Genomic DNA, 18,675 nt, shown 5'->3' with positions numbered 1-18,675 from the left:
ATAGTCTATATGTAATATCCAATCCTCTTTCATTCTCTTATCTTTATTTATTAATCTGTTTGTCATGCTGGCTAATTTTATATATTCTAGTATTTTGAGATGTCATTCTTCTCTTAATGGGACAATATCTGTTCTACATTTTTGTTCAATTAGAATTTGGGCAGCTGTTGTTACATACATCCATGAGTTAATTTGTTTTTTGGGGATTTCTGTCATTATTATTCCCCAAAGAAAAGCTGGGTTCTTGGGAAACATTCTTTTAAACATTTGCTTAAGTACACTATCTCCCAAAATTCTTTTGTTACCCTACACAGCCACCATAAGTGATAAAATGGTATGTTAAAACATCTATTTTACCTTAACACAACATAAAGTAGGTAGCATTTGCTACATTCTATGAACCAGTGATGCAGAGGAATAATAGCACAATTTCAAAAGGGTCCTCGTAACAGAACACCACACGACTAATATATTAAGAGTCAAGCAGCTTTAGAATGAAATCTTCGGAAAAGGATCACTACTGTTCAGCATTAAAATACACTTCAGAAAGCTTCACAAATATTTTAGTTGTGCTTCATTTATATATGTAGGATTGCTTATGTGCAAAATGTAAGCATTTCAGTTCAGAACACATATATGAGATAAACTATTACTTTCATTTATGAACAGGTAACTGTGAGCTAGTACCAACGGGTCATTTCACATGTAATCTGGTTTGCTGTTTGGGGAATGAGCCTTATGCCAACAAGCTACCCTTACTACATGGTCTGCTTTGTTGGTTCCTTTTCTTTTTTAGGCAAACCAATTTACCATTCTACCTGAACGAGCAAACTGATTTCCCTTGCCCTCCAAACTAAGGAATGCCACCCTGCTTTGGAGGTCAAAGGCAAATCACAACTTTTCAGTTCAGATACAATGGCAAACAATGCTTTAAGAGGGGCAAGTCTGAGGTTTCACTAATGATTCTGAATAATGGAGAGAGAACTTTGCCAACCATCTTATTCAGCAAGTTGAGTATCAATAAAACTTTAGGGAAGTAATCACAATTAGAAAGGATACCACAATCAAGTTATATTTTGCAACTTGTTATCAATTCTACGGGGCTACAGTGTATGTGGGATGAGTCTTCCCAACAGTTCTGGCCACATACCATGAAGCATATGGCCAATAGTGGCACCCACACTGGAGGACACTGGATTATGAGAACACAAACAATTTAACAATGTAGCATGGATCTAGATAATAGTTTGATTAGACACTCCTGGATCAGGCTAATGGCCCAACTAGCCTAGAATCCTGTTATCAGAGGCAAACGAAATGGCTCTGCAATCAGGACTTTTAGTGCAACAGCACTCCACAGACCTGAGAATCCCAGTAACTGGTATCTAGAGGCATATTGCCTCTTGACAGTGTAGGCAGAGCATAGCTATAGACATTTGGATATACAGATGTCTGCAAGTACACTTTTATTTTATTTCTTTCCAACATTTCTGATAGTCTAAATCCAGGAATTGCTTGTTGCCTAGAACTGCCAACTTTAGCTCTAGGGAACAGGATTTGTAGTGCACAGGAATAAGGCATGAAAAAATCTCTAAAGCAGTGCTGGGCAACTTCATAATGAATATATGCATGTAAGAGAATATACTTAAATGTGTCACAAGCCAGCTAACGGTGCCCTATATTTGATTACAGAAATTGTAAGCTGCTACTACTAAAGGCATACCACTAGCTGACCTCCATTTAACAGCCTGAAAATGAAGGATCACAGATATAATGGATGTTTAAAAGGAAATGGATTTTTTTATCAGGTATCTATTCTAAACAAATAAATGTTATTAATGAATATGGTTTCAATATGTAGAGAGACCAATTATGTGTTTCACTGCACTGCATCTACAGTAAAAACAGTATTTACCTGTCAACTGCAGCTCTGCCAATTTTTGCACAGATCTAAAACCTTAGGGTTTACATTCCTTCAGCCAACAGGAACTGATTAAGCTTGAAAGGCTTCAGATAATGCAGGATGCAACATTTATTTTAACTCGGAATTTCCTAAGAGAAAAAGTAGTAGTAATTAGTACCTCTAGATTATACAACGAAACTAGGAAACTAAGAATGTAGTAAAATGCCCTTATGTCACTCTTCTTATAGTACATGCTTCAGAAACACATACAAAACCAGGAATTGTTTATCCATTTATACTGTGCTTAACATAACGCTGAGCTTTAGAAAAGTCTGTCAGTCAGAACTCTATTTGCTCTATAAAGTGACCACTTACAGGGTTGATTTACTCTACAATAAAGCCTGAAAATTTACTTCATTGACTAGTTCAAGCATTTTGGCACCAGACGTATGGAAACAAAGCATTTAGCCTGTTGAGAAGATCCCATTCCTAATAATCTGAACACTGTTTAGACAAGACTGCTAGATTGGAACTAGTTTTGAGGGTTGAGGATAGCCTTTTCTTTTAATCCTGTTAATAAATAAGTACAAAACAAACTTGACAAGACTAACTTGAAAAACAGTTCAGAGTAGCCGGCCATGGATTCCCAGAGGCTGCAGAGTTGCCAGCCATGGAAGTTCAGAAATCAAGTTTCTGGCCCATAAAACATGAGAATTACTAAGACAGTTTATCTAGTCAAACACTACGGGCTCCTGGCAACACATATTCAGGCTTCTGCCACTATACAATTATAGTGAGGAAAAATATGTTACTCCTGCCTTGCTGAACCCCTGGAACTACTATTTCTACAACTGTTTTATGAACAGTTAGGCCAGTGATTGTAAAGGCTAACATGGTAATTTTTTGCAACATTATGCAACTACCTCTGGGGTTCTAAAAGATATTTCTATATAATCTGAGCACTTTCCATAAATGTTCACTTGCTGGTTTTTAATAGAAAACACATGCAGTTAATTGTTATTTGTGCTTAAATTTATGTGGGTACAAGAAATTGCATTTTACAATCCTGCATCTTTACCAGTGTATGAAGCCCATATCAAACTAAAATATTCCCCTCTTATTAATGACAGAGAAAGTGAAGGAACACCAACTAAATGGTTTCAACACTTATATCATGTAGCACTGATTTTAAAATATGGATATATTCAGGAATTGTCAGAAGCTGTAGATTTAGACAATATGAATCATTGTATCATCAATAAGAATTTGACACAGTAGTCCCTGGCCATGAACATACACAGGAGAAACTTAAAAGAACCAATTTTAAAGAGTTAATTATTCCAACTTTAGCAAAATATTAGAAGATGACTTTTGTTGAAGAAAAGCCGCTATAAGCAGTTTAAATGCTATCTTGTTCTTCACTGCCTATCGCCTATTTATAATCCTTAAGATCTTAGCTGATCTGGATTTGGCATCAACAGGGATTCTATATTTGTTTTGAACCCATCCAATGAATTGGAGATACTAGTAAAATATACTGCACAATGACAAGTATGACTGGATACATTATGTGAGGGAAAGTCTTGGAGTTAATCATTTGTAGCTTTCCCATGCACTGTCATTCATAAAAAATGAAGACTTGCCCAACATAGTGTTCTAAGAATATTTTGAACGGTAGCTTTCATTTACAAAAAATGTTGGGGGAGTATCTGCTTCTGTATCCATTTCCTCACATGATTCTCCACCCCCTATCACAACGACCACAATGCAACACAGTTTTCCTCATATGGGAAAACACAATGCTGCACTTGGGCAGGCTTTTTGCGTGTTCCTTTCCTTGCCTTAATGTTAAAAGAGAAGACAATGACTATAGCAGCTGTAGGATTATTTCTTCTGGTAGGATCAGGAATCTGCTCCCTCTTGAGTTTGCCTTGTACCCACACGGGAACAAGAAGCAACAATGAAGTACCCCAATGGCCAAGGGGTGGAACAGAAGTATATCAGCACCACCATCTGATTCTGGAAAGATCAGAACAGCCACAAGACCATGTGTCAAGTTCTAATCCTGAGAAGTAGTCCAAAAGGATACCGTGGTTAATGAAAACAAACAGGTGTCCAAAAAAACTAATAGTGTGATACTCCCCTACCCACACATACCCCTTCCCTTGGCATCCAAGGTGGACCTTGGCCCAAAACTAGGTCTGAATCTTACTGCAAAGGGTCCAAATAATCAGTATAATCCAAGCACTGATTTGAGTTGTCCAACTACTACTTTACTGAACAACGACATGCTTAAGTGTCCACGATTAACACTCCTTTAAGGAATCATAGAATCAGAATTGGAAGGGTCCCAACTCCTTACAAGGTAGCAATGCAGTGAATCTCAGCTACAGGAATCGCAACTAAAGCATCCATGACAGATTGCCATCCAACCGCTGTTTAAAAACCTCCAAGGAAGGAGAGTCCACCATCTCTCGTGGGAGTCTGTTCCACCACTGAAAAGCTTCACCACTGCCTTCTTTAGAACTCCATCTCTCAAGAAGACATTTGTTATCTCCAATGATGTTCTTGAAGTCTTTCCCTGGTACCTACCAAAGCTACTGAGAGAACATTCCCTTCCAACTGCCCCTTTGGTGGTAAGGTTACTTAATCTTTTCTCCCTTGAAAAGTACATAGAGCTGAAGGAGGAAGTTGGAAGAGTAACTCTATTTAAGGTTTATGTTCTTCAAGGTTCAGATTACAGTGGTACCTCAGGTTACATACGCTTCAGTTTACAGACTCCACTAACCCAGAAATAGTACCTCGGGTTAAGAACTTTGCTTCAGGATGAGAACAGAAATCGTGCTCCGGTGGCGCAGCGGCAGCAGGAGGCCCCATTAGCTAAAGTGGTGCTTCAGGTTAAGAACAGTTTCAGGTTAAGAACAGACCTCTGGAATGAATTAAGTACTTAACCCAAGGTATCACTGTATTTCTACTGGATCAGAGATGCCTTGGAAAAGTGAAGTTTGAGGTGGCACTAATTGGGAGAAACAACTGACTAGAAGGAGTGCTGTCCACAGCACTCACCTAAATGTGCCCACAGATAAACAGGTTGATGGCCCCTGCTCTGAATGCTGGTGGATTACATTCTTGTCCATCAGCCATGCTGGCTGGGGATGATGAGTGTTGAAGTAAAACATCTAGAAGACCAGGGGTTCTCCAAATAAGCTCTCCTCATAACCAGATGCCTGCCTATAGTAAGAGAAGGGATTAAACTTAATAGCTATGCCCATCAATTGACATACTGGAACAATCAGCACTCAAAAGGACTTAATTTATAAGTAAGTGCAGGTGTTCCTTCCCTCCTCAGGATAGGTCCTGATTCTACAAGCCCCAGACCCCCAACCTATATTCTATGTGTATCCTAACCTCACCTGAAGTTTAAGGATTCACCAACTGAGAAAACTGCCAGAGACAATTATCTTTCACACAGATTGGTAGCTAGGATCTGGTTCCAGCCATCGTGTGACCTGCCACTTGTTTTCTGGCTGTACCCCCAACACAATATAAAGGGGATATTTGCATTTAACCAGCAGTGCATATAGGGCCAGGGGCCAGGGCCAAGAGTAGATGCACTTCCAATTCATTTCCTAAGTGCATGCAGTTTTACGTGAGTCCTATAATTCACATGATTGAACTATGGGTCATCTATAGAGAAACCACAGCTGGTAGCTCAATTAAGGAGATAAGAGTTCTTCATCCTCTACCCCTGCAAACTCTACCTTTGGTTCTTTGTTCTATCATCTTTAACTCTAGCTACAGTGTAGCTCCTGGTACATGCACCCAGATTTTTTTGGGGGGGAGGGGGGAATCTGTGAAGAATCTGAGAAAAGAGGTGTAACGCTAGCTGCACTCTTCCTCTTGCAACTATCATCCTCAACTATTTGTTGCCTGAGCAGGTCCTTTATTATTAGCATCTTTTCATCATAGGTGTCCATTCTCCACATTCTGTCCCCCCCCCCTCTTGCACCTTGCACAACTACAGCTCTAGGTCTGCAAAGTGATTTAGCCTTATGTCATGGCATCTTGAAAGGAGAGCTCTGACAACAAGAACCATGTCAGGTTCTAAACAAACTGAATAGCAGCACTGTCAAAGTTATCTCATTAAAATTTTACTTCAGACATTGTTTCTCTTTAGGAATAGTGATTACAGGTGTAATCACACCTAAAGTAAGGTGTTGCTGAAATGGTTTCAGTTTTATCTTCTCTGCTGAAGAAACATGTGAAATAGTAAGACTTCAATCTATTCATAACTCAGAATTTTTCCACTAAAATTTGTTGTTGTACATGCCTAGCACCTCTGCTAACACTAGGCCAAGTAACAGTGAAAGGCCAAAAGTCATGCAGTAAAGCTTCATGACTGCCTGAGGGCTTGAACCCATCATCCAGATACCATGGATACCACTATGCTTCCATAATACTGTGATTTACTATTTAGAGCCAAATGTGTGCTTTTTTCATTTAAAAAAAGAACTGCAATTCTGCAAACTTTAGGAATCCCCCTCATATGCAAATGGTGCCGTTTTGGCTATATAAGGACCAGCACAAGGAGAACTGAGTTGGCTATTAAAAAGGCAAAACATTTTATAATGGAAATTCAACAAGTGATTAATATAACACCACCAAAACAGTTCCTTTAAATTTCATGAAATTCTTTAATATGACTTTCCACAACAGCTTACAATTTAGGCCTAGTGCTCAATAATATAGCCCAGATAAGGGATACAGTGGTCTAAGGCAAGAAGTTTTCAATAGACAGATAAGGAAAAGTCAGAATTTTGTTATTTTTTACTGCTGCTGTTCAATCCTTGTTTAGTACAGAAGGTCCAACGTCAAACCAACAGTGCTAGAAAACTGTCCATGTTTTGAAATGACTGTTCACCTAACAAGCAATCTTTGTAAAGTTCTTATCTGGGGTGGGGGTGGAATTTGAACAAAGTACTCTACTTATGCACCGAAGTTAGCCAAAAGCACCCCTCCTAGATTCAACTGCTAAGAAAACAGTTCAACTTAGGACTAGCACCTAGTTACTATGCAAATCCATCCTCCCAGTATTTTGTTAGAGAAGTGGCTGAGCCACATATGCATTCAGAACAGTTTTACAGTAGTTGCAAAGTCTACTGGAATATGATGGGAAATTAGTCTGATGTTAAAGGAAAATAATATGGTAGGGAGAGATCTGCAAAGTTATCTTTTTATCAGAGAATCTGAGTTCTGTTGGTGGGAAGAAGAGCAAGTGGTACAGTGGGAACACCACATGGATCCAATCAAAAGACTCAAAACATACAAGGTTACTGACTACCCACTTCTGTGATTATGTTAAATACAAAGTCAGAGCCAGGAGGATGCATGCGTTCTGTATTTTATTTTTGTTCTTCATTCAGATACTGTAAATATAAATATATTACTTAATTATTCCTTTTAGTGGTGGTGTTTCAATATGCAATAAGGGTTTATCCTTTGAGTTTTTGTTGTTGTTGTTTGGCGCCAAGCAGAGAGATTTGATTTCTAATAGACTTTAGATCCCCTCATTCTAGCACAAACTCAAGTAGTGGGTTTTGATTAAGTTTTTAAGAAAAAGGGGTGGGATGAAAAAAATTCACTTCACAGGTCTAGTAACTTGTGACCTCAACATATCTAAAATTTCACTTACAGGTTGACCTGGAAGCATACAAATCCTTTCCTACCATACCATTCACTTAGAAATACAGCATCTTTCTAAAGATCACCAGTCTATCCGCTTCCCCTCCCCCAGCCAGTGAGTCTTCTGTGGCTCAGTCCTCACTGGGCCCTTTTGAGGTTTTTCTTCTTTCAATTTTTTTTCTAGAGCTTTGGTGCAGGAGGTTATATTTCTTTTAATTCCCCCAAGCCTGCTGATCTCTCCTGTTGTGCATGGATGGTGTTATTTTGGCTAAATAAGCACCTACCTGCAATTATACAGGTCTGAAGTGTTGATGTTAAAAAAAAAGTTATAATTGTCATTTCAATATTAAAATAGTGATTTTGACTTAATAGTATACACAATAAAATGAGCTCTATTGTACTTAGAAGCAACCAGAAGCTTACTTTTTTCAAGTGCCTCCAAAGCCCCTGCACATGTTCTTCGGATGCTTTGGAGCACGTTTATAAACCTGACTGTTTCCAGCATAAGCTGTCCCAGATCCATGCATTAAATATACACTGACTTTTTTTTATTTAAGTACACCCAAGTGTTTATTAATACACATTTATTAACACACTATTGCCATTACTAAGCTACATATTTAATTTGTATTTTTTAACCTGCATTATGAGCTTTCATAAAACCTCTTTAAATAGGCAGCAGCATTATCAGAAACAGGATCACAATAAAATGATGCATTGTCATCTACATTGGGTAAATGATAAAGTAGCCCAAAGACTGTATACAGGATGATGCCTATAGCAGGCAAAGGGCCAGTCAGGAAACATGCAGTATTTTATGTAAATGTCACTACATGACAGTATGCAGTATAATTGGAAGCAGTCAAATTCTCAATTTCCAAACATATTAGAGACCTAACAGCTGTTCTAGTTCTCACCTAGTCTCTTGTGTGCCAAAAAAATCCATTCTCTTCAACTGACAGTACAGACCTGACTTTTTCTCTCTCTCACTTAAGCAAATAGAAATGTCCTTGTGATGTCGAACTAACAAGTTCACTTTAGAGTTCATATCAGAACTCATAGTTGCAAAAATCATCAAATAATCCAAAGCATGAAAGGTATATAACAATATTACAAATTCAGTAATGCAGATAGCTGAACAAGGGCAGTGTAGTGAAAAATACAATTATTTTCCTTGACTTGGAAATTGATGAAATTGGCATTGCATAACAAAAAACAAAATCCCAAAGTTTATTCCAAGCAATTTGTGACAGATTAACCCAGATTAGATTCTGATATTTAAGTCTATGAACACATCTGGTCCACACCTCATTTGCTATACTTTACTATTAAGGTACTTGCAAAAACCACATTTACAAATAAAGCTGGCTTCCAAAGCTTTCACATGGTGAAGCTGAAGAGAGCAATAAGCAGGTTTACCAGGAGTTATGGCGCAGCAGAAGCTAGGCCACTATGAGATTGGGGAAGATAACGGACAATGATTTAGCATTATTAACGGAACAGTAGAAGACTATTTCACAACAAAACTATTGGCACAATCCAGTAAGTGGCTGGAACACTTGGAGCAAGATCCTATATAAGGCATTAATTAGTTAAGAAGTCAGAACCTGGGGACTCTATTTGCAAACAGGATGAGATGTTAGCTGCTATGGATCCCCCCCCCATATATTTTCTTTATTATTAATTATATAGTCTTAACATCAGAAAGTTTTACAATCATTATAACCCAAATACAGTCAAGAGTATATCTCATATGTTTTCAGTTGTGCCAAATTCTTCACAAAATCCCTTGTTTTGCTCTTCATTAATATTATTCTCCTTTTTTAGACTCCATCATTTTAACCTCTTAGGTCACATATATATCCTAGTTGCTATAGATTTTTATGTTCAGACTCCACATTCTATCATAGGTTAGAAGGCTGAGAAGAGTGCTAAAATAGTAGTACTTCTGCCATATTAGAAAATACCACAACTGACTCTTTATCGCACAATCTAGAATGAAGCTGAACCACTGGTGAGAGGTAAAAGACAAAGAGCCTGCAGAAGATTTCAACAAGAAGCAATCTTTAAAGAGAAGATTGGATTCCTTCCCCCGCTGCCGCCTTTAACTAGCTAGCTATGAATTAAATGTCACCCTGTTACCAGATATTGGAAAACAATGGTAGGGCCAGTTAGACTAGGGCGTAGAAGATCCAGGTTCAAATTTCCAATCAGCCATAAAGCTCAATGGGTAACTTTGGACCAGCCACCTTTTCTTAGCTTAGCCTACCTCACTGGGTTGCTGCAAGGATAAAATGGAGATGCGAAGAGCCATGTATATCAGCTTGAGCTCCTTGCTGGAAAGGTGGTGTATAAATATATTACACAAAGATCAGCAGAAAAATCATTCCACCACACACACACACACACTTAGAGAACTAAGTTGTATAAATTTCCAAAAGATTTGGAAAGGCAGACTACATATCAGCCCACTGTTCCATGCAACTCAGTTAATTTAACCGTTCTTCCATGCCAAGTTTCATATACAGTTCTCCAAAATATTGCTCAAATACAGAATATGGCCTGGTTAGCACATACTGCTAAATCATAGCTTGTTACAAGATCTGCAGCCACAGTCTTCTGCTGGCTTATGGCTTGCTTTAACTATAGCCTATTATGTTATGCATGAACCTAACATCCTTCGTGAACCATGGCCACCCCAACCTACAAAGGCATGAGGCAATAGCAGGCAGAAAACAAATCAGACTTTGGAGAATCGGGTTTGTTTGACAATTTGTGGTTAACTAGTGGTTTGTTAAACAAATCATGGCTAAATATTATGTGCAAGCTAGGTCTATGGCTATAAATACATATGATTTTATTATTGATGACTTCTCATATTTCAAGTCAAATACTATACATACCATGTTGCTCCCTAATATTTAGCCAAATTTCAATGCGTGGCCAAGTGTCTCAATATTTGAAAATGCTTCTTAATATTCAGGCTAGAACTTTATGAATATGAGAACAGGCTTTTACTTTTTACTTACCTTCCCAACTGTCCAATTCCTATTAATATATTTAGCATATATTTTATTCAAAGTTCACCTCTACTCTCCAACTACTACACATAGTGTTTTCATTTACCATTTATTGTATCATGGTTGCAACTACATGGTAAACTGAATTTGTTTAGCATCTGGCCAAGCTGTAATGCAAGCATTATTAACACATGGAAAGCAGGATAACAGAACCACAAAGCACTTTCCTCGCCATGAGGATAGATATCACACTGCAAGTGGTCAACTGAAATCACCAAAGGACCACAGAATCTGTCATATTTCTGGCCCACTTTATATATAAGCTACTTATGCAAATGTATTTACTAGTCCACTAAAAATTTCAACTGGTACATTTACTAGGTATTGTATGTCATGCATTCATTACACAACTTTCCGTATTTTTCGCCCTATAGGACGCACTTTTCCCCCTCCAAAAATGAAGGGGAAATGTGTGTATGTCCTATGGGGCGAATGCAGGCTTTCACTGAAGCCTGGAGAGCGAGAGGGGTCGGTGCGCACAGACCCCTCTCGCTCTCCGGGCTTCAGAGAGCCCCGCCGCCAGCCCCACAAGCTCGGGGGACAGCGGGGAGGCGGAACGCCGCCATCCCGCTGTCCCCCGACTTGTCCCGCAAGCTCCCAGAGCAATGCCAAAGCTGCACACAGCTTCGGCATGGCTCTGGGTCTCGTTCTGGGGGCTGGGGGAGGGGGAAGCTCTGGCTTCCCCCTCCCCCAGCCCTGCAAGCTCCCAGAGCGATGCCAAAGCTGCATGCAGCTTTCAGCATGGCTCTGGGTCCCATTCTGGGGGCTGGGGAAATAATTTTTTCCCTTTATTCTCTCCCCCCCCCATCTAGGTGCGTCCTATTGGCCGGTGCGTCCTATAGGGCGAAAAATACGGTATTTCACATGGAGACTTGCCAAAGCCTGAACCTCTTTGAAACACTGGAAGGTATTTCTATTATTTATAATCCAAAGCATATTGTGCTTTATAGAGTAATATAAGCAAGGCACAGGTCTCTACACCAAGGAGCTTGCAATCTCAATTTCAACCACAAAAAACAGGCAAAGACTGCATAGATTAAAGGATGACTGAACAATGGGCCATCTACTTTCAGTAGCTTTCAATGAATAATATTAATCAACACTGAATTAAAACTGATACTTAGCCTTTAGGCTCTGAGAACTTGGCAATGCTTTTAAAGGATACAGATGAAGTACAAAATTTATTAAACATGGAGCTAAAAATAACTTCACCCTTAACATTGGTCACTAAGTAAAGAAGGTTTGAAGTGGTTGGGAGGAGAGAAAATGTATGTTAGGGTTCAAGGCTGAGGGATGGAAGGGGTTGGAAGGAACCAAGCTTCTGAGCCATTTCAATTTTCCCTCTGCTTAAAAGATAAAACATTCATAAGCGCTAAAATGGTCAAGATAGTACTTAGGCTTTGGCAGAACTCCACAGCAATTGACTTTCATTGCTGGAGAGTAGCCACATTCTTCTTGTCCACATCCATGTATCTATATAATATTCACACATATTATCAGGATGGTTCATGGATTCAAAAGAGTTGGAAGGGACCCTGAGGATCATCTAGTCCAACCCAAATATGCAGCAACCGTGGCATTATCAGCACTCCAGTGGAACCTCGGGTTATGTATCATCCTCCTTACAAATGCTTCGGGTAACGAGCTCCATTAACGAAAGCATGCCGCATGTTAAGAACAGTTTCGGCTTAAGAACGGACCTCCGGAACGAATTAAGTTCGTAACCGGAGGTACCATTGTACACTCTAACCCACTGAGCTATCCAGGCTGAAGTGAAAAAAGCACAAGCTCAGCTGAACACAGACATGAATCCTGGACCCTTAGTTTTAAAGTCAGTGTAAGACCTAAGTTTTCAGGATTTCCCAGGTAAGAACCAGCACTAGGATAACTCAGGCCTAAACATATAGCTACAGATCCCCAGTTACCTGCTTGTTTAGGGCACATCAACTGCACCACATAAATGGACAATTGTTAGAATTTTCTTCTCACTTCCATTGCAATGATCTCCCCCCCGCCCAGGTGGAAAAAGCTATGCAGCTTAGTCTGCCTATATTTCTCAACTTTCCATTATGGAAGGAGTACACAAAATAGAAAAGAATAGAAAAATAATAGAAAAAACAACAGTGCTACCATGATTGTGTAGAACAGCCTCTCCTATCCATTTACAGCTAGAAATCTATAGTAGTAGTAACAAGCAACTGAGGAAGGGGGCGTGCACAGCTGGCAGCAAGGGGAAGGATTAGGCAGGCTTGGTAAATAACTTTGCCTAAGCCTGTTACCCTTACCCAATTTCAGTTGAAGGTGAATACCGGAATAGCAGCAGTTACCCCAGCAGTGTTAACCCATGGGCCTGTTTCCTGCAGCCCATGACCACAGAGACAAATCACAAAGGAGGGAGCCATACAATCTACAAAGTGGGAGATGTTGGTTAGTGACTGTTTTTAAAAACCTGGGGAGGTAGCTGATAAACCATAATTTAGCAAAAGCCACCAGACATGAGCAGCGATTTGAGCCTGGCTTTCCATGGCTAAGCTGAACACTCTTAATCAAAATGTCTGAAAACATTAAAGCCAAGTTGTTTAATTAAAAACTAGTCTTCACCTCTTTAGCAACCTTTCCCAAATATTCCTGTTCCATGGAAAATTGCACTTCCTGTCTTTCCAAATGCATATTTCCATATAGTGACCTGTTAACTGCTAACACATATTTCCCATACTGATCAATAAGAGAGCAGTCTATTACTACTACTACTGCTACTGCAGTTTATTGTCCACTTTAAAAGTAGGTTTATCAGGTGTGTCAACCAAAAATTGCCTCCACGCAACCAGGCGCATCCTCTACTGATGATATATTCAGCCCTGCACAGACTTAAAAAACATAAACAGTGGAACATAAAGCTCAACATGGCCAAGTGGATCATGGCTATTCTCTTAAAACAAACTTGTCAGCTGTGGTGAGTTACACAGCCATTCCTCCACATACCAAATAGTGCATAAGTGCATGATGTTAGAACCTTGTCCTAACCCTTAGGGAGCCAGTAGAGTAGGAAATTAGCAACTAAAGGATCACTGAGGTCAAATCCGAGTGGTACTGTTCACTCAAGAAGGAAAACTGATGTGTTGAATGATAGTCAATGGGGTAATGGGTTGTGCTAGCAGTATACCAGTGGAAGGGGAAGCTGGTCCTCTACCTTGCTCAAAGTGGGCCTCCAGTAAAGAGCAAAAGAGTGCTTAACAGCTGGGCATGCACCCAAGTTCTGAGTAGAAGCCACGGCACATGTGACTGTCTAAAAGTGTTTGCTACCTGTCACAATCTAATTGTAGGTCAAGCCACAAAGATGCTTCATAGCCATTGACGGTTTTACATATGGCGAGATACCCAAAACAACCCTACACCAAGAGTTTAAAAAGGTCCAACAGGCAAATGCACTCAGTTCATCCTTTCTGTGGCAGGTCCCCATCTATTATACTTTATTCAATTTTTTTACCCACTCTTCACCCAGGTTATGTTATCCTGTGGGGACAGGATTCTAGTCATCCAGCACTGGACCTACATTCACAATGATATGAAGGATGTTTGCACAAAAACCTAAGTGTTTTGGCTTACTCCCTAGTTTGTTCTACAAGAGCTTCCATTAAGATGGCTCCATGTACGAAATGCACCTCTCTATACAGAGCAAATAAACAGATTCACAGGTCATATTCCTGACCTAATATCTTAACATTCATACAACTAATGTAGGCCTGCAATACTTGATGCCTCCATCCTCTACTGCTAAAAAAGGCATACAAGTGCAATGATAATTCCCCAGCCCCCAAAAAGCCCACAGTCTCAGGGCATTTTAAATATACTCCAGTCCTTTACTAATCTTGTAGGTTTGGACTACATTCTTTAACCTAAGCAATTCTCATAGCTGAGCATAATTTAAATCCAACTCCTAATTTTCAATCCACACTAGTTTTTCAACCCTGACCCAAATCCAAAATCCTGCACCTTTCACTTGACCTATCTTCAAATAAGTGGAACATGATGTAAGCCTACAGAGTGCCTTCCTTAAAACATACTTATACTATGTTTTCACTTTTAACACGTAAGTAACTATTATTTATATGAATATAGTGAAGACTAAATCAGCCAACAAATTTCATAAGCCGAGTCAGAACTTTAACCCCAGGTCAGTCACCTACAGGCACAAGTATCCCCCACTGATACTTCCCATTGCTACATCTGACATGGTCAGGATCGAAACTATAACCAGCGTATGTCACTGGTAACCCAAGAAGCCAGGTCCTTTCCGCAAAAGAAAAGGTTAGCCTCATACGGTGCAGAAAGCACATTAACACGAAAAACTGCCCACTTCAGCTAATCTTAACGGTCTGCACCAAGTCCAAAACTTTCAGGCGTTTGGACATGGGTGCTAACAACATTTTTATTTATTTATTTTTTAAGCAGGCTGAAGGAGGAGTGAATTCTAAAAAACACCCCATTGCAGTGTGTTTTGGGATCGTGGCCGGGAACTAAATAACGGGGCCTTAAACAGTGGTGTTTGGGAGGGTAGGATGGGGAGATCGCCGTCAATGCAGGCCTCTCTCCTTCCCGGAGTTAACTCAGACAATGGCGAGGAGACCGTCGTCGTCCCCCCATCTCCCTCCCCAGTCGGCATCCCAACCTCTCCCCTATCAAGCTCAGGCCTCTCTCCTTTTTCAACAGCCCGACTCCACGCCCAATCCCAAATTGAACATCCCACACCGAGGCCCGAAGCAGAAGCGGCAGCAGCTCCTCCCTCCCCTCCCACTCAGCCCGATCTGCCATGAGACGCGAGACGAAGAGGTCCTCCCCCCCCCCCTGCTGCCGCCCGCCCAGCCACCCGTTTCCATCCCGCCACCCCGACCAACGACCGTCGGATCTCCTCCTCCTCGCTCCCCTTCTCTTCTCCCCGCTCCCTCCTCTTACCCGGAGTCTTACAACGCAGCCACAAATCCAGCCATTCCTCCTCGGCCGCCTCGCCTCGCCCCTCCCGCTCCGAACTACGCAGTACGCAGAAGCCCCCGCCGATGCCGCCCGTAACGCCAGCGCAGGCCTAACCCCCGAGTGAAGGCCCGAGCCCAAGCCGCCCTCTTCCCGCCCTCCTCCCGCAGCCAACCCGCGCTCGAGGCCTGCTGCCTGACGAGGCCCCGTCCTCCTCCTCCTCCTCCTCGCCGCCAGCCTCTCCCCTCCCTTCCCCTCCCCCGCTTTCCCTCAGGCGGAACCGGCCTGGGCCTGTACCTGGCGCCTCAAGCTCGCCGCTCGGTTAGAAGCCCCCCCCCCCGTTGCCCGCGCGCGCAGGCGGCCTCCGTCTCTCCCGACTAGGGTTGAGGTTAGGCCACAGCTCGAGGAGCAGCAGCAGCAGCCGTCTCTCCCGCCTCCGCCTCACGCAACGGCCTCTCCCTTCGCGGTCGTCCGCTGTGGCAGTCCGAGCGCAGCCAGCAGCACGGACATGTTGGGAGCCCCCGTCCCAGCGGCCGCTAATGGGCCGTCCCTCCCCGCCGCGCAACGTCAGAATGCACCGGGCGGGGGGAGGGGAAGAGCGCCCCCTCCCTTCACACAAGTGCCTCAAAGTGGATTCGGTCCTGCCGGCACGCACACGCAAAAGAGAAGGGTGAGAAGCTCCCTGCCATTGGCCGCAGAGGCCGTCATTCAATGCGCGGCCCTCGGCTCGCATCCCCATTGGGTTTCCTGCCTGTCAGGTTCTCGCTTCTTGGTCGTCCATTGGTTCGCTCGCTTGCCACTTATTCGCCAGCTTATTTCCACAAATGCCCGTTGGGTGTACGCCTCTGTCTCAGCTTTGTACCTATTGGCTGCTGTCGTTGCCAATCAAGTCTGCCAAGCTCGCCGTCCTCACCTATGCGCAATATTTTTTTAAAAAAAACATAGGCTATGCAGTATGGAATGTCACTGGTCGAAGTAAGTGCCAATTAACTTCTTCTCCCGCCCCTCCCTGCTCCTTTCTCTTACCAAACGCTAACTTCCTCCTATTTCCCCTCCACCTCCATTGTTCCATTCTTACTATTGGCTGCGAAAGTTGCCTATCTTCGCCAGCTTCCGCGTCCTTCATAATAAGCTTCTCAAATAGCCAAGGACGCAGGCGTGAATCCCTGCGCATCGATTGGGGGGAGGAGGGCGGGGTATGAGAACGAAGGCGGTGTTTGAAAAGCAACCGAGCAAGTAGCCCTTCCCTATTCCACCCCCCCAAGGCCACAATAGACCTTATACGCTGTGATTGGCTGAGCGCTGGAGCGGCCTTCTCTCCAGTACTTACCAGGAACGGGAAGGACGGCGGAGTGGTGGGGGGGGGGAGAGAACAGAGAGAGAAATGCCCGTATGTTCTGTCGTATTACATCATCGCTAACCAATAGGAAAGGTTTAAAAAGGTCTTTAGGTAAGAACGCGCAAAGGGCGTGCAAAGGCTGAGGAGAAGCCGAGCTGGTCTGTATTTGCGGCGCCTTCGGAGGCACACAGGTTCACAGTGCAACTTTACACATACATAATACATAACAGACATGCTCCCTCCCTGAGAGGTTATAACTGCAGCCCGTTCGCAAGGAGGCCTACTGCTGCCTAGGAAGTGACAGGACTTCAGCTGGGGGAGATGCTTTAGCATCTCTACAAGCGTCTTCCCAAGGGATTTTGGCACCTGAGGCAAAGCAAACTGCAAAATGGCGCCCCTCCTCCCCTGTGGGGAAGAAGGGGTGAGTGCAGATCTACACCAGGAACAAGAGAGGAATAAAGCTATATGTTGGGGTCCACTGGGCCATTGATCCTGCTGCCCGAGGCCACCGCTTGCCTCATGGGCGGGTCGGCCCTGACCTAGGATTGCCATTTGTTGTTGTTTAGTCGTTTAGTCATGTCCGCCTCTTCGTGACCCTTCTCCTTGTGCCCTCCATATTTCCCAACATCAGGGTCTTTTCCAGGGAGTCTTCTCTTCTCATGAGGTGGTCAAAGTATTGGAGTCTCAGCTTCAGGATCTTCTTGCAGTCCATGGGACTCTCAAGAGTCTCCTCCAGCACCATAATTCAAAAGCATCAATTCTTCGGCGATCAGCCTTCTTTATGGTCCAGCTCTCACTTCCATACATCACTACTGGGAAAACCATAGCTTTAACTATGCGGACCTTTGTTGGCAAGGTGATGTCTCTAGGATTGCCATAGGATTCCTCCTTTTTGGTAGATGAGTTTTGTTTTGTTTTGTTAGGAAACTACAAAAATAGTTGATTTGAAAAACACGATTTTTCTATTGGCTTGTCTTAGATCCAGGAGAAAGCACCACATTTTGGAAATTGCCCACGGATGGAAAATCCAGATGTATGGCAGCCCTACCTGATCTCTATTCAGAAGTGACTCCTGGTATATGCAGCCAATCCCTTAAGAATGGCCATGGAGGAAGAAGAAGAGGAGGAGGAGGAGGAGTTTGGATTTGATAGCCCGCTTTATCACTACCTGAAGGAGTCTCAAAGCGGCTAACATTCTCCTTTCCCTTCCCCACAACAAACGCTCTGTGAGGTGAGTGAGGCTGAGAGACTTCAAAGAAGTGTGACTGGCCCAAGGTCACCCAGCAGCTGCATGTGGAGGAGCAGAGACGCGAACCCCAGACTACGAGTCCACCGCTCTTAACCACTACACCACACTGGCTCTGTAGGTTGGGAGCCTTACATCTACTTACAGTACTTACTTTGCCAAACCTTTATTAGGCATTATAAATATAGGCCATCATAAAATGTCCATATACAACATTTTAGAATATATACAAATAAACAGCCATGTAAAAATATGTAATAACAAGGATTTTCATTTCAGTTTCTTCCCACCATTCACCATTCTTAAGAGATGCTATTGTTAAAAACTCAGCCACCCTTGCAGTTACTTCCAGGTTCACGTCAGATAGATAGGAATCTGATATTTTCATTGTGCCATGGTGTTAGACTACCCAGAAAAGGGGATAGCACACATTTTGTGTAGCTGGTTGTATAATTGA

At 42.3% G+C, this 18,675-nt stretch overlaps 1 protein-coding gene across 8 annotated transcripts in view; it reads right to left on the bottom strand.

The window, feature by feature from the left end:
- PPM1B (protein phosphatase, Mg2+/Mn2+ dependent 1B) overlaps positions 1–16,847 on the bottom strand; it is a 42,462-nt gene extending 25,615 nt beyond the window's left edge. For 2 of the 8 annotated variants that reach the window (XM_083733713.1, XM_083733709.1), the window contains exons 1-2: positions 15,931–16,341; positions 1,916–2,052 (exon numbers count right to left, since the gene is read on the bottom strand). The gene's annotated coding sequence lies outside the window, so the exon portion shown is untranslated. Of the gene's footprint in view, positions 1–1,915; positions 2,053–15,618; positions 15,842–15,930; positions 16,342–16,711 lie in introns of those variants that run through there. The other 6 variants (XM_083733711.1, XM_083733708.1, XM_083733710.1 and 3 more) reach the window with 6 other exon arrangements.
- Positions 16,848–18,675: the final 1,828 nt, after the last annotated feature.

Source organism: Podarcis gaigeae (assembly GCF_964106915.1).
Source record: "Podarcis gaigeae genome assembly, chromosome: 3".
NCBI classification, from domain to species: Eukaryota; Metazoa; Chordata; class Lepidosauria; order Squamata; family Lacertidae; genus Podarcis; species Podarcis gaigeae.
This window is presented reverse-complemented; position numbering and strand designations above follow the sequence as displayed.